Consider the following 16,154-nt stretch of genomic DNA (forward strand, 5'->3'; position numbering starts at 1 on the left):
ACATCTTTCTTTGGCCAGTATGAGTCTGATGACAGCAATCAATCTATTTCTTATGTGTGGAATATAAAGCCTGGTCACTGTCCTGAAGCTGACTCAGGACTTCTAGATGCACGCTATGAATAAAAACAGCAAACAGATTTATTTATGGAAATGGCATCACTATTGTTCATTTAATTTCTCCTTTGTTTTCAGGGTCCAAGGGGGTGGATCTCACAAACACAGGCACCAAGGACCTACAGCTTTTTATATTTGGAATAGTTCAGTCCCCTACACCCCACATTCCCAAAAGGCTTCAGCCCTTAAAGTTTCATCATGTGTCAAGCTTTACATGGACCCTGCTAAAGCCAGGCAATGGAGCCCAAGCTGATTTTCTGGCCAAAATTGCAACAGAAAGACACATGGATATTTCGTAATTGCCAAAAGCACATGCTACTTTCAACTTCTGTGCTGCATATAAAAATCCACTGAAATACCTACTGTGGTATCAGATAGGAAAACTAACTTTCTGCATGTTTCTTATGACAAAACATTTCCAGTTTGGAAATGTCACATAAACAGTTTTAGGTTGATTTTGTTCTTCAAATTCCTGGTCTATTTTAAGCCTCTCCTTTACTTATGCTGCACTGTGTCATTTAGGAATCTGTGAAACCTCCAAGGGTGTTTCAGCCCTTTTATATTCTTACCACAGTACATATCAGATGTGCTCCTGCAAAGGATTCCTCACTGCTTTTATCAGACCACAGCAAAATCTCAAGATAATAATTCTCCATACCATGAAGTGGAGGAGATGTGTAAGTATTTAAATATTGGTGTCTACAAAACTATTGTTACAAGGAAAAGGAAAACCTCTGGGAAAATTGGCATATGAATAATTTCATTGATACCAATAGAGCAAAGCTGTATTAACAATATCATAACTTAGAAATAAATTCTCCTATCTCTATCCTAACTGAATTTATAACAGATGCATAAGTACTCTTTGGGATATATACATTATGAACACAGAACTGTCATCACAGCACTCGGGACTACATTTTAACCTGTACATGTGGTGTACACCTGTGCTCTTCCTGACAAGGCACTTGATTTGCAGTGTGGGAAACTCCCAGGTTCAAAGCTAATCTAGTGTCTTTGTTTTCCCCTATGAAATCTTTTTAGGGTTTCCTCTGTAATTCTTACACAGCTTCTAGGGTAGCTGCAACTTTATTTCCACCTCCTTTAAGAATATGGAACTTATTTTCACTAATACAGAGTTAACTACTAGGAAAAGAAGGACCCGTTGCAGAGCACAAAGCGTTATGATGTGTCACAGCAATGTTGTTGTTCAAATGCCCTACTCTATATATTTTCTCTCAAAGCCAATAATGTTCAAGAAGAAATCAATTTCATCAAATTCAGAGAAAGGACAGAAAGTCATACCCCACATCTAAAGGTAAAGCTTCTTCACTGTTTCACTTCAAAACCTATAATGATGACCTCTGTTATATTCACCCTGCAAACAACCCTTCCACTTTCAAGTGATGACCTTTCCATTTTACTCATTCCAGAAAGAGATTACCAATCTCTTCTCTTCCTCATTCTGCCAAGCCAGACTGCTTATGGACCCAAATGCGACCATCCACTTTGTCTCCCTTTGTACTTTCCTCACACTCCCTTGCTGTAGTCAGGGCAGCTGCTGCATCCTAAACTCAAGAATAACAGAAGTTGGGTATCTGGTCTCTCACAGGCAAAATGGTTATATCCTATATGTGGAGTATACTAGCCTCTTTGTAATTTAATGCTGGCATCTTTGACAAGGTAGCTGCATTCTGTCTCACAGCATGTTGTATATTTTAAATGCTGTTGTACAACTGCTAGCCAGACCGCACAGTATAAAGTAATAGCTGAACAAAAAAGAGATTCAGTCCTAGCAGGCAAACCACAAAAGTTTTGGCTGAGCATCCAAAACTGTTAATGCTTATCGGGACCTCCTGAAAACCCCCCTCCTTCCTGCAGCCCCGAAACCTCCACCGCCAAGTGTCCTGATCCTCATTAACTTCACATTGCTGTTATTTGCCAGTTATTTGCAGCAGCAGCCTCTGCAAGCTGCTTGGCACTTCCCAAACACAGTAAGAGGAATGCTTTGCTATTGTTTTCTCCTTTTCTTTTCTTTTCTTCTTTTTTCCTTTTTTTTCTTGTTAGTTTTTGGGGATGGCAGGAGACATGAGCTATGCTGGAGAGATTACAGAATTAGTGCAAACCCTGCTCTGTTTCTGTGAGGCAATGTGGTGCCCTCTGATGAGAGCAGGAATCTCTGGCCTCCACAGCCCTTCAGGGGTCCTTTGTCATTATCACACCATCAGGCCTCCAATCCTGCTAACTTAGTCTGAAGCATGGAAGCAGCTCCATTAAGTTCAAAAACAGAACCATTTTAAAAGTTGTGCCCGAGAGCTTATGTGTTAGCAGAGACAAGGACACTTACTTGCACACATGATGTGAGAGTGCATAAGAAGTGTAGTTAAAGGAAGTTTAAATACATCTTGTTATGTAAGTGTCTATACCAAGCAGTTACCTGCTTAGGCTTTCCTTCTCCTCTCTATTCCTGCTTGGTCCGTGTCACAGAATCATAGAATAGTTAAGAAGTCTGTCTTCTGTCCGTGACAGAAGCAGAACCACAGCTGCCATCCACAGCACAGCTATTGAATGCAGTGCTGAGACTCCATACATGTATCTTGACAGAAATACCATCACTGATCCTTTCCTCCACGCAAGATCATTTAGGGTTTTATGCAGTTTCTTAAATATGGCCTGAGACCACAGATGAGCTTCAGGATGCACCATGTAATCACAACTTATCTGAAAACTGCAATTACCCTTCCAAAGGACAGAAATTAGAGGAAGGTAACACAGACTCTATCAGGGGATCAATGTTTTCTTCACTGATTCTTCTTTTTCTTTGCTTCCTCTTCCTCCTTATCTGCATGCTCTTCTTCTTCTGGAGTTATTTTACCCATTAGGCTTCCTGCAGCAGACTGCCCTGCTTCCTGCCCATCTCTCCTCTCTGTGCTTTTCCTTTTGCAATACCTTTGTATTGAGTTAAGACTCACAGTTTTACAGGAAAGCAACTTCTCTATGTCTTGACAAACAAATCAGTGACCCACCAGTGCCCTGGGGTGTATCTGTTAGGTGTCACCAACACTCGAATAAAAGCACTTGCTAACATGATTTCACTCAGAGTGTGACAATATGATGTCACATATAATCCTGGATCTCATCCACAGTGCCAAAAAGGGTGAGTATGTATTGGGGTTTTTTGTTTGTCAGCTTTTAACAATAGCAAACATGGCTTCTGGCTTCCTTGTGGGTGGTATCTTCAATTTGTATGTTTTCCCCCTAAAGATATTCAGATATGAATTTATTTTCTCCCCACCCTGCTTGAACCACAATATTGTGCTAATATTAGTTACACCTTGGAGTTGCTACAAATCAGATATGCTGATTTTTGAATTTTCTTATTGTTTTTTTGCCAAGAGGTAGAAAAAAAATCATTAGCATATGATGTAGCACCAAAAAAAATCCTGATTCCCAGGATTTTCATAACATGCAATGTCTTCTTATAGACATAACCTTGTTGTAGATAATAGAATGGTGTAGGTGCAGAAGTTCTAGTGTTATTCCTTAGCAAAAGGCAGCAGTGCAGATTATAGATAAAGCAGCAAATTGTCAGAGATACCATTAGAAAATTCTCATGATCCTGCAAACATGTCTCCATGGGAAATGAAGTGACAAAAGTACCCATGAAATGGCTCTAATTAACTGAGTAGTGCTTGTTGGCAGTTGAAAAACTAAATCATCCTTTAATTTAGGAAAGAAGTTGAATCCAAATAATAATCCTCTGAGGAAAAAAAAGCCCATCTTCACTGCTGTTTCATTTCTCACTTCTTTGATAAGGAGATGGGTGTTTCTTTGCCCAGCTAGGGAAGAAGAAAATAATGTGCAACTCACAAAGCACGTGTCTTTTTAAACTATGCATTAGTATTACCCAAATCATCTAACATGCTGTATTATTAACAAGGAATTGAACTCATGGGTATTTCTGAACAGGTGTATTAGAAAAGAAAGAAAGGGGAAAAAAAGCCCTATCTAGAAACATGCGTACTAAAGGTTGGATATTGCTTGTGTGATATAATGATCTTGCACTAACTCCTATGAGTGGACATCACATTTTGGCCTGGGATTACATACTAGCTGCTAACATGTTTCATAATTCTACATTATTACATAGATACTTCATATCAGCTCCACTGCTTTCTGGACATACATACTTCCCTCATTTGTGCCACTCTTCTGTATAACCTTACAGTGGAAGGGAACAAGGCCTTTACTTTGTGTTTCACTGAAATTCTGTTTTATTTAAGGTAAAAATATGTGTTCAAAATGTATAGAAAAGTTTCATGAGCAAGCAACTGGGACACCATGCTTTCTAACTCTCAGAACCATCAGAAATAGTGACTTCCCTCTAAGAAAACCCCTCCAAGCACTTTCCTCCCTGGCTGGGCAGTGTAAGAGGTGTTTATATATATATATACACTGGATTATATACAATCTTTGTCTGGCTAAACCTTTAGCTTTTAAGTTTGTTAATCCTGGTATCTTTGGGTTCTGACTTACAAGTCAGATACTTATCTTAGGATGTCTGTAGTGATTCCTGCTTTTTGGCGTCTGGACCACCCGCCTCTCGGAGATCTTCCCCCAATCCCACCTTCATTGCAGCCTGACTCATCAGCTAGTGGACCAGCTGTCACACTCTTGCATCTTTAAGTAGTGAGGGAATGGCAAAAAGCCTCCGGCACTGTGCTCATCTGCAATATGGGTGATGCAGACTTGTGCTCCCTGACACTTTAAAGGAAGTTAAACTCAGTTATCTGAATTCTGTGCAAAGAGTAAAAGGACCTCTCTCCTCTCCTTACCTCCCTTCACAAAGGTTCCATCAGCACTGTTTTGCCATGGTGTGTCTGAGGCCCTTATCTATGAGATCATGCACTAGCATGTCCTTGAAGGCTATCTTTTTTGTCTGTTTGGTAATGGAATGAGTATTAATACAAAGCTTCATATGTTCCCACTGAAATAAGTTATCCCTAATACTGACATTCAATTTGGGCAAATCTATTTGTACCTTGCCTAGTACCTAGAGCTTTTCTATTCTTGACTTTTTGCCTGCAAACTTTGCTTCAGTTTTTCATGTCCAGGTTCTCTGTCACCTGTCGAAACAATATTATTCAACAGGGGTTTTTATCCTCAGACAGTTCTTCACAGAATTTTACCATCTGGCCTGTTTTTCTGCATGTCATCTGGTTTTGATTTAACAATTCTGGTTTGTGGTTTAGAAACTCCCATCTGTGATCTCTGTATCTTGAATATTCTCTGTGAGTCACCTTCATCATCACTGTCTTCTAATTCCTCTCATTTCTTCTGATGCCCTTTTCTTCTACCTGAATAAATAGATTTGTTTATTTTGGCCCTAGTCTAGCCTCTGATCTTGTGCTTATTTAATCCTTAATCCTCTTAACACCTCACTTGAGATACATTTTTCTTTTGGGGGTATCTGTTCTTTCTAAATCAATTCCTAAGTATAGAGGTGTTTCAAGCAGCCTCTTAATACATAGATCTTCCTCCTTCTTCAACACTAATAGCACTCAAAATTTGTTACTGATGTCAGTAATGTAGTGCTTAAGCAGTAGGTGGAATACAGAGCTCAAATACCAGGTCTCCTGGCAATATATTCATTGCTCACATAAATGTGGCTACACACATGAGCTTAGGCTGTGAGACAGAAATTTCACCAACACACATTTTGCTGCTGACAAAAGGAGATACAAGGCTACCTTCAGTTTGACCTCTTATCCATCAATAACACTATGTCCAGGTTTTCCTCTATTGCTTGTGAAGAGTCAACAGGACAGTAGACACAGCTAAGTTGTTTTTTCAGTACTGAACTCTGCAGACCACTGGCTACCTTTGATAAGACTTTCCTGTTTCAGAAGGGATGAGTGAGCCCTAATATTTCTTCATTATCCCTGTGTGCATTATTAAATCATGAATATTTTATGTACAACTGCTGGAGTGCAAGAAAGATCAATTAAATGAACTCCTGCATTGATTCACTGATTTATCTCCTTTTTCCACAAGACTAGTGATCAGGTCGCAACTTGGATCACCAATATAGTGATTGCTGCTTCAGTTTGTAATGCATTGATAGGAACATGCAGATGTTGGGCATATTGATTGCTGCTGTGCTGTCCTGGCAGGCTAAGTAAGCCCTCAGCCAAACTTTGGCACTTTGCTCTCTCCTACAAACCTCTGTGAGACATTCTCATTAAGGAGAAGAGGAACACTTTAAAATAGTGCTTTCCTTTATATTTATCCATGCTGGAAAAATGGTTCTATACCAAGAGAGGAAAACACAACTGAAATGGTACTTACTGCAGACAGTTCTTGAATATTCAAAAACATAAACTGACAGTAAGTACCTTGTTAGATAAACATGTACTTTTTGGGCTTTTTTAAAATTCTTTTTCTTGTTTTGTAAGGCTTTCATAAAAGCATTTTGTGCATGGCAGAACATGTAAAAGATAACTACGACAGATCAAAATATAGGAATTCTTTGTAGTATATGAAAGCTCTTTTGTTGCTCTGGCCATTTTAATCAAAATAGCTCTACAACACTGTTAAAGGCACACATGAAACAGCAACAATGTAATTTAGTAATTTGTATTAATGATGGGCATTAAAGAAGTTTACCTAGTTTGCAAACACTTTCCACATTTAGATACATGTTATTAGTGATTAATAAGAGTTTGTGTTTCAAGCAGATGAAGGTCTCTTTTGTTTTATTGCCTTGAACTAAAGTTGGTTCCTGGAACATAGCACCACTGTTTTTGCCAATGAAGTGTTAAACATAAATGTTCATACACAGATGAGCAAATGTAAGCATACCTGGGAATCATGAGGACTGTATTTCCCATGCATTTGAAGTACACAGACCCAGATCTTGGCTACAAATTGGCAGAAGGATAATATATAGAAATGTGTGGATAATGTTATTATTCCATCATCTGTGGCTCTGGTAATGGTGATGTAAAATTAATCATAAATCACATCTCTGTGTGAAAGTGTCACTGGGCTGCCTCTTGACTGTTGCGGTTTTGGAGTCAGGCAACATAAATTCTTTGCTTCTGCACAGACCTAACATCTTTAGAAAGAAAAGGACAAAAGGTCTAAAAGGCTCCCATTTCATACTTCAGTTGGCACTCCAGTTCTTTGCGAGACTACACTACTAGAACAGGTGTGTACAGCTTGATATTACTTGGCTCTATGATATAATATGAAATAGATAAAGAAATAGAAATCCTGATGGTTTCTTCTAGCTCTGTTAGCTTTACAGCAAGCTTTTGGCAAATTTCTAGTCTTCTACTTTAAGCTTCCCCCTCCCCAAGTAAGAAGAATGACACACAGATGCTTGTCTTTGGACCTTTGGGAATTGACTGCAGAAATGCGTAACTACTCTGCCTTTAAGACAGGAGAACCTCAACTCCTGTGTGGCTTTTCCAGATAAGCTGCTGAACAATTTGTGATGGTTTCTCTTTCCTGACAACTGCTTCATAGTTTTAAAAACATTATCTCTGTTCACATCTCCTTATTAGGTAATTCTAATCACTTTGCAGACATTAATGGCAGATTCACCCTATTACTGAGAACAAAAAAAACCCCACGCATAGCTTTCACAGCTCAAATAAGCCACGTTTCAGAATATAAAAGCAAATATTTTCTACAGCAAAATAATTTGTTATCCAAACAATTATAATTGGAAGCAATCTGGTGAAACAGCACTCACAGTCCCAATTAGTTTATAAGAGACTAAGAGAAATCAAAAAGTAAACAATACCTAGCATCTTTCTTACATATTTTTGTTTGTTTTATTCTATTTCATCCATTTTTATTCTAATTCATCCATTGATTTATTCTAATTCATCCATTAGTCAAACTTTAGAAGTGAAGAAAGTACCCATACTGTAGACATCTGGCTAGATGCTTGAAGCAATCTTGCCATCCAAACTACAGACCGAGTCTTTGCTGTAATGACTTCTCTTCCTTGAAAAATATAAGTAAATAACTTTATGGTGTATACGACTAAGTTTATCATTGGCCATGCTAATTGGTCTACACTTTATCATAGGCAGCTTAGCCTAAACGAAAAGCATTGCAAAAGTGGAAGGTGCAGAAACAGCCCCAATCTGTATATGTTATATACACGATTAAATTTATCAGTTTGTAGTATTAACAGGACCAATCCTCCAGAGAGCATGGGCTTTTTGTGAAATGTTCATGCACTCCTTAGCTGTTGACATTCTTTAGAAATGAATAAGTTATTTGAGTTTGGGAGAGTAGCACATGATCTAATAAAATAAACAAGTCATTGTCATCTGCAGGTAGTGTGCCAGATATATGACTTAAGCCTTTGGTGGAAGGAATAGTACTATTTGCATAGAATACTCATTTTAACTCTAATGTCCGGAAAGCTCTGCTGACAGTTCTCAGCCTCTGCAGGGAGATACGAATCTCCACCTGCTGTCTGCTCCCACCTGCTGTTGAGGTCTCTCATAAACTTAAGGACAGCCCTTGGCTCCTTCAGAAAAATTAATCATTCTATATAAAACTACTCTCCACCAATCATTTACAGTATAACTCACTATCCTCAACTTTTTTATTAGTACTCATATGATCACGCTAGACTGCGTCCTTTGTGAAAATAAATATGAGGGGAGTGATTTGTGATTGGTGCCTTCTGCTCTGCTCAGACTGAGGAGAAAGGCTCTGTGCAACATCCTATTCCCAGGCAGCCCTCCTGGCCTAGTGGATGTATTGAAGGACTCCAACTGGCACATTCAGTGCTTCATGGTGAAAGGGTGTCACACCCAAAAGGCAGCCACTCCTGTATTTCAATCCCTATCTCCCAAGACAACTGACTAGTCCAATAGAACTGACTACAACTTGGCATAGATATCTTTAATACCATCATAGAAAACTGCATCAGCTCCCTGAAGCACATATGTTTACTCAAATGCTCGCTATTTACCATGCTGAAGGGTTTTGTTTTGCCCAAAGCACATGACTAGAGAACTAAGTAAAAGGCACATTTTAAAAGTTCATGGATTTGTAATAAAATTGCAGGTTTCACCAACTGTTACACCATGGGAACTGATAAAATGTACAATATCAATTAAACAGACTTGGTAGTTATAAAAAAAAATCATGCATGAGCTTTTAAATGTTCAAAGCTTTGACTTACAGAGCAGGAACTAATTAAGCATGCACTAATGAGGTATGATCTTATGAAACAAGAATTAATGAAACTTCAAAGTGCTACCTTTTGAAGTACAAAGCTGGCAAAAACAGCTCCAGATAATTGCCTAACTACTCAGGAGTCAGGTCCCAGTCTGCGCTCCGAGACTGGCCTAAAAATCAGTCGACACCCCTTCCCACAGCCACTAGAAAGTGAACAATCAATCAGGACTAGATTCTGATGGTGATATTTAAGGATTTGCTCCCCAACGTATATATATTTCTATAATATGGACAACCTCCAGCAGGAAGTGAGCAATACCATCACCTTGCCAAGAGGAAACAGCTGGGGGCTAAACTACACAAAGCTGTTCAGTCCTTTGTCTGCAAGACTGTTTTGAAGTTAACAGAGAGAAGACAAATTCCTGATCTTGGCAGCTGAAGCTTTACAGCTCTGCTATCTGGAACTTTGTAAGCTAGTGTTTAGGAGTTTCTCTAGCTAATGTACCAAGGGAGTGACAAAATCAAGGGTTGGAGTGTCCAACCCTTGTTGCTCCCCTCCCTGCCTAATGAAGAGTTAGTTAATACAAAGCAGGACAGCTATGAAATGAAAATCAGGAACACATCCAGAAATAACAAACAGTCTGGTAGCTAAGGATGCTTGCCAGACATGCATACGACCGCCTTGTAGGTCCTGGCTCTGAACCAAGGCCAAGCAACGACTCGGTTTTGGTATCTAGCACCCGTACCAGCAGGTTACAGAGGTCATAGATGCACTTGTATTCTCCATCAGCAAAATACTTTACTAGGCTAGAGAAACACTGTGGAAAATCACTTGTTTAGGAATTTTTCAGAGCTTATCAGTGCAAGATGTGTCCCTTCAAAAAACAAAACTGGGGATGGGGCTACCTGGTGCAGAGAATGAGTTTTGAGATGTTTTTCTGATCAAGGCTGCAGTAACAACTACTAAACTTTCATTCACAATTGCCTAGCTCCTTTTAAGATGTTCTTAATCCATAAAATAATGTTGTTGATTCTTTGCTTTGACTACAGATCATGCTTTGCAATAATTAGTCCCTAACTGGCCTTCAGGGCCACAGAAAGAATGCATGTAATAAAACAAGAAAATGGCTTATGTACTAGTAAATACAACCAGGAAATGATGCATTCTAACATGTTACTTTCCAAACACCACAAAGTCGCTTATATGAAACATAACTCTAGAATGTTCAATATGTTCCCCTCACCCACAGTTCAGGTCATTATTGACTTTAATCAGAAAGATCTTTTATTATGTAAAGCCTCTATAGGAACTGTGTCAAACAATAACTTTTTAGAAACTATGGATCTTAGCCACTTTCACTAATACCTCTATGATATTCAGATATATATTCATATTATATTTTATAAATATGAATACAGTTAGCACACTACCAGTATTTAACATGTGTCTTGAGGAAAAACCTCAAAGTCTAACATATTAAATGCACTTTCAACCTCCAGGTACTGTAGCAGAGCAATAAATGACATTCCTAAACCTCTAATCTGAAGTTTAGTGACTGTGCATGAAGCACGGAAGTCATTGGAACTTCAGTCTGGATTCATTTCACACCACATGGTGCTGTGCAACAATACAGTTCAAATTTGCCAAAGAAAATCTGAATACTGGATTTTAAATATAAAGATATCATTTTCACCATTTCATATTTTGTTTATGCATCCCAAGTTTGGATTTAGAATATTCCACTGTTGACCTTCTCTACTGTGTCTTGTCGTCCACTCAAACTTTCGCTGTATGAACTGCTGCCTCCCCACATTTTGCACTGTGTCCACTGTGTATCATAAAGACTTTTAACCACAAAATCTGGGATTTTAGTCTCCCAAATGATTGTACCTTCAGTTTCTTCAACAGCTCTGGTTTTGATCTGACTTATTAGCACTTGCCCTTCTTATTTTTACTACGCTTTGAAGGAAAAAAATAAAAACTGTCATACAAATTATTGTTCTCATACATACACAGCTTTAAAGCCCCTTTCTTTGATTCAAAAATAGTTCATTAAAATATCTATTAAACGTTAGTATCATACATATATAAATACATACATATAACTGTCATAAGATCATACTTATACTGTATCTTTTGATACAGTATATGTATGATGTATAAAGGTTAATATTCATACATATAAATATACATACATATAACTGTCATACATACATTAAATTCATACATTTAATGAAAAGTTAGATATGTGTCCTTATCTGGCTCTTCAGTATATGTATGATTTAAAAAATTTAAAGCCTCTTTCTTTTATTTAAGAGTAGTTCATTAGAATGTCTATTAGAGGTTAATATCATACATATATAAATACATACATATAATTGTCATAAATTAAAATCATACATATACTGTATGCTTAATACAGTATATATATGATGCATAAAGTTTAATATCATACATATAAATGTACATACATATAACCATCATACATATATTAAATTCATACACACACTGAAAACCAGATATGTGTTCTTATCTGGTTTTTCAGTATAGGTATGACTTACAAGATTTAAAGCCCCTTTTAGTTAAAAATAGCTCATTAGAATGCCCAAACTTTCATAGATACATTTTTGCTTCCTTTTTATTTTTTTTTCCTATAGGAAAATATGTTCTAAGAGCATTTGGATACATTTTAAACAGATATATCCTCAGCTGGTGCAAACTGACGATAAACCATTTCTTTCAAGGCTAGCTTTGTGCAACCACCCTGTTTTCTGCCGGTTGTGGGTCAAAAACTATCTGGAAAACAACCGCTTTGGAAATGTTTGCATGCCAGCTGGTCTTATTCTAGCCTCTTTTGTTTATATCTTAAATATCTTGGACCAGCGATATGATTAATTTAGTGGAAATTTTACCCTGGTTACTGATGAGTTGCTCTACAGAGGTTTGATTTAACTTCAGGGAGTGGAGAGATTGTGTTTACTGATGGAGGAGAAAGAAACAGCAGTCATAAACTCCACACTTTGACGCTGCCAGTGTGCCGGAATGCTGCATCCCGCCCTGTCAGCATTGCACCACACTTTCATACTTCTCCTCTCACAGCTTACCAGTGAGATTCAAGATGCCTCCAATTCCCAAAGTACCCAAATCTTCTAGACTGAGGCCAAAATCGAGTTGTCACAGTAAACTTGAGTGAATTGTTGTAGTTTTTCAAACTGTATTTATAGGCCAAGAGGAGGATTTGTTTTCGTTTTCCCCCTTTGAAGCTTTAGAACATATACTTTTTAACAAGATATTATCTTCTAATTAGAAAAAAGAAAATGCCTTCTGGCCCTAAAATCTATGGCATGTAAAATAAACATACAAAGCTTTCTTCTTTCATGTTTTCCAGACCAGACATCTTTACACTCCTGGGAAGCTCCTACCTCTTTTTCCCTATCAAAGGAAGACAGTGAGGAGGGGAACAGGGGAAGCCGGGCTTTCAAAATTGTTTTATTGGGGGATCAATTGTGTCTCCGTGATGCTGCTTTTGTTTTACAGACACCAGGACTCAGGCCTTCCTTCCTTTCACAGAAACCAAACCTTTCTTGTCCTCTCCACCACTTCTGTGGCTATCAGAACTTTCAGCTACAAAGAAGCTGTAATGAGAAGAATCTCCTACAAAGCCCAAGTACATAGGGAATAACTTTCATACAAAGGTAACTCAAGTACAAGCCATTCTCCCAGCTCAGGTCAAAAAGCTCCCCTGCCACTGCCTACTCTTAAAAGATTGGGGAAAAGCCACTTCCTTTTGCATTTTAATTAACAATTTTAATGTCACAATACTGACATTGGAAATTATTTTACAGAGATCCCTTAAAAACACTTCATTGTAAGAAACACAAATTGAGAGAATATCCCACAAACAACTGAATGGGTAGGGAGAATATGTGAATTTAACTCCCACAATGATGCTGAATAATGCTCAATGCACTGTAATTGCTTATATGCAATAAGAATACAGTGAAAGCACATGAAGTATTTTCAGTTGTCTTTTAATGAGAAATAGCAGGTAGAAATAGGGAGAAGTAGCAGTTGACCACAGACCACAGGAGCACCACAGACCACAAGAGACCTTCTACCAGGATGGCTTAATTCTGTAACACTGGATTAGCTTCCTGATATTCAGTATAGCCAGATCTACCCACCTAGAAATTAGGAAGGAGACCCCCAAACGCATGAGACTGGTTTTAAAATGAGATTTAAGAAAAATATGACTTGTGTTTGCTTTCTCAGTGTTCAGCCTCTGGGACTAACATTTCTGAGCTTCTGCTTGTAATCACAAGGGCTATGTAAAAAATGGAAACTGAGGTTTGTACATGCTGTATGGGCTGAGGTGTGAAGAAAAGCTCTGCGCCTTGTAAGAGATGTCATAAAGTTGTCATAGTTGGCAGTGCTGTGGATATCATATAGTTTGGCCTTGTCTTTAGCTGCTGATGTTACACATTCTCCTGGTCTCTACTTGTGATAACGCTCAGTCTCAGGCAGTTCCTACACCTCTGCACAACTCTTTTGAACTCTGACATGTTTAGAGTTTATTCCACAGTCAAGTTAGCTCAACCTTGAACAGCCTGATCAGCCAAGAAGCCAACATCAACAGCTTTTCTCAGTTTGGTTGACCCCAGGAGTTCCAAAATATTCCATAGCAGATAGATAGAAATCTGAGGCAGATAATATTTTTCTTTAAAAAGAGTTAATTTTCTCAACATCTAATTGAATTCTCCAATAGTTTCACCTAGAAGTGCTGGTTTCCTCTCAACATTTAATGAATACTGATTTTTTAAAGAAACCATTTATTTGCATTAAAAATTTACTTCCCACATTCCCCAAAGTATCAAAAGAAATTGAATGTTAGAATTATAATTAATGTGGTTTGGATTTTAAAAGCAATTTTTTTACAGCAAAAAACATTTCCATAAATCATGTCCATGATTGAAAAAACATGGTCATAACTGAAGACAAAACTGCTTGATTTTGCATCTGTTTCACATATATAAATGTGTCAGGTTTACATAAAACATACTGATAAAGATGAGGAAGAGGGAAGAAAATGCTAAAAATAGCCTAGGTTATATCAGTAACACCTCTTTTATTATAATTCTCTCTGATACTATTGTGACCAAACTCATTACTTTTCTTGCCTGGTTTAGTCACTTAAGCTATCAAAAAGTTACAAGAAAAATAACTTTTATGGAATTAAGCTCTTAGTTCAATCCTACAGAAAATGCCCACTGTGTCATTACCTTATTTTCTCCTGACCACTACGCAGGTAACAGCCCTAAATTAGTTCATCACAAACCTGATTTCCTTCTGCTCACACCAAATGCGGTCACATTGATAGCTTTGATACTCGGGCCAGTGTTGGCAGGACAATGCTCATTTACACCAGGAAAGGATTTGCCCAGCTCTCCCATAACACAGCAGAAATAAAGTGAATCAGTTTGCCAACAGAACCACTTATCACATGCACTGTCCTACTTGTAGTATTACTCTACAGCATAACATATGTCTTCTGAATAAATCACTTTGCTGCCTAGTTGGCCAACAACCTGCTATTAATAAAAAAGGAGCACAAATACATTTCTTTTAATATTTTTAATTAAAATATAAGTCTTAAATATATTTGACTCCTTTTTACCACAGCATTTTGGCATAAAACATCAGAGAGAACAAGAGTATACAGAAAAAATAAATTAAGTGTTTAACCTACCACCATCTTGATGGGAAAGCATATGTAGTAAATTATTCAAACAGAGGTAAGTAATGTGCTACATAACTTTTTGTCTCATAACAAGTGTGTAGTTGGGTGGCTAATGTGAAGTGTAGCTCCTCCTTCACATATAAAGTTGCTTTAAAGATGTTTTCAGGCTCTTTCCATTTATAGTGGAATCTCCTTTGTTTACTTAGGACTTAAGTATTTAAGTGTGCATATAAATATACACAATTCTCATTTTCTATAGCTTCTTTTAACAACATTCTTTTCACATGTTTTAGGAAAAAAAAGTGAGAAATTTCTGCCAAAGAGTTCCCCTATCCTTTAACTGTGATTCCATCCATTCATTGACAAATTAACAGGAAAAAAAAAGAAAAATCCTTAAATATTCTTCAAGAAAAAGTAGGTAAGAAGTAAAACTATCACTCAATTTTCAGGTGTTTTAATTAGGCAAATTCATATGCGGTTTGCAGCCTCAAAGGGATCTAAATGAGGCTGACACTGTACAGGTGGGCTTTACTTCCTTTTCCTTACTAGTTTTTAGTAAGTAAAACTCTTAGAAACTTACTGCTTCAAACCTTGGTCTGCCTCTGCCCTCTCTGTGTGACAGCAATGGCAGCTTTTACTCCTAGAGGCCTGTCCACCGCCATTGCCCACGCACAGCACATGGCCGCAGGGCCTTCTCCACCTCTATGGAGGCAGCAGCCTCCCCTTGCTGCAGGACCCATAGAACACCCTGGCCAGGGCTCATCCCCCATAGCACACACAGGGCCATGGGGCAGGGCTCGGGATTCAGCCCTTTACACTCTGCTTTCCCCTCCAGCCTCAAGAGGCTTCCAAAGCTGGCGTGTGGCAGGCCTCATTGTTGTTTTGCGCTTCCTCTTTATTTTAGTTGGCATTTATTTACTTGCTGAGGGCAAGGTATCCTCCAAACTAAGGCAAACCACATTTCTAGAGGCACAGAAAGAAGTGATACAGTTTGTGCTGACAAAATGGAAACTCCATTTGCTTCCCCACAGCCCCTGCAGCTGCACACTCCCGAGCCGCAAGGCCCTGACATGGCCGTCCTGCAGCCCTCAC

The sequence above is a fragment of the Melopsittacus undulatus genome, chromosome 9 (assembly GCF_012275295.1).
Source record: "Melopsittacus undulatus isolate bMelUnd1 chromosome 9, bMelUnd1.mat.Z, whole genome shotgun sequence".
In the NCBI taxonomy this organism is placed as follows: Eukaryota; Metazoa; Chordata; class Aves; order Psittaciformes; family Psittaculidae; genus Melopsittacus; species Melopsittacus undulatus.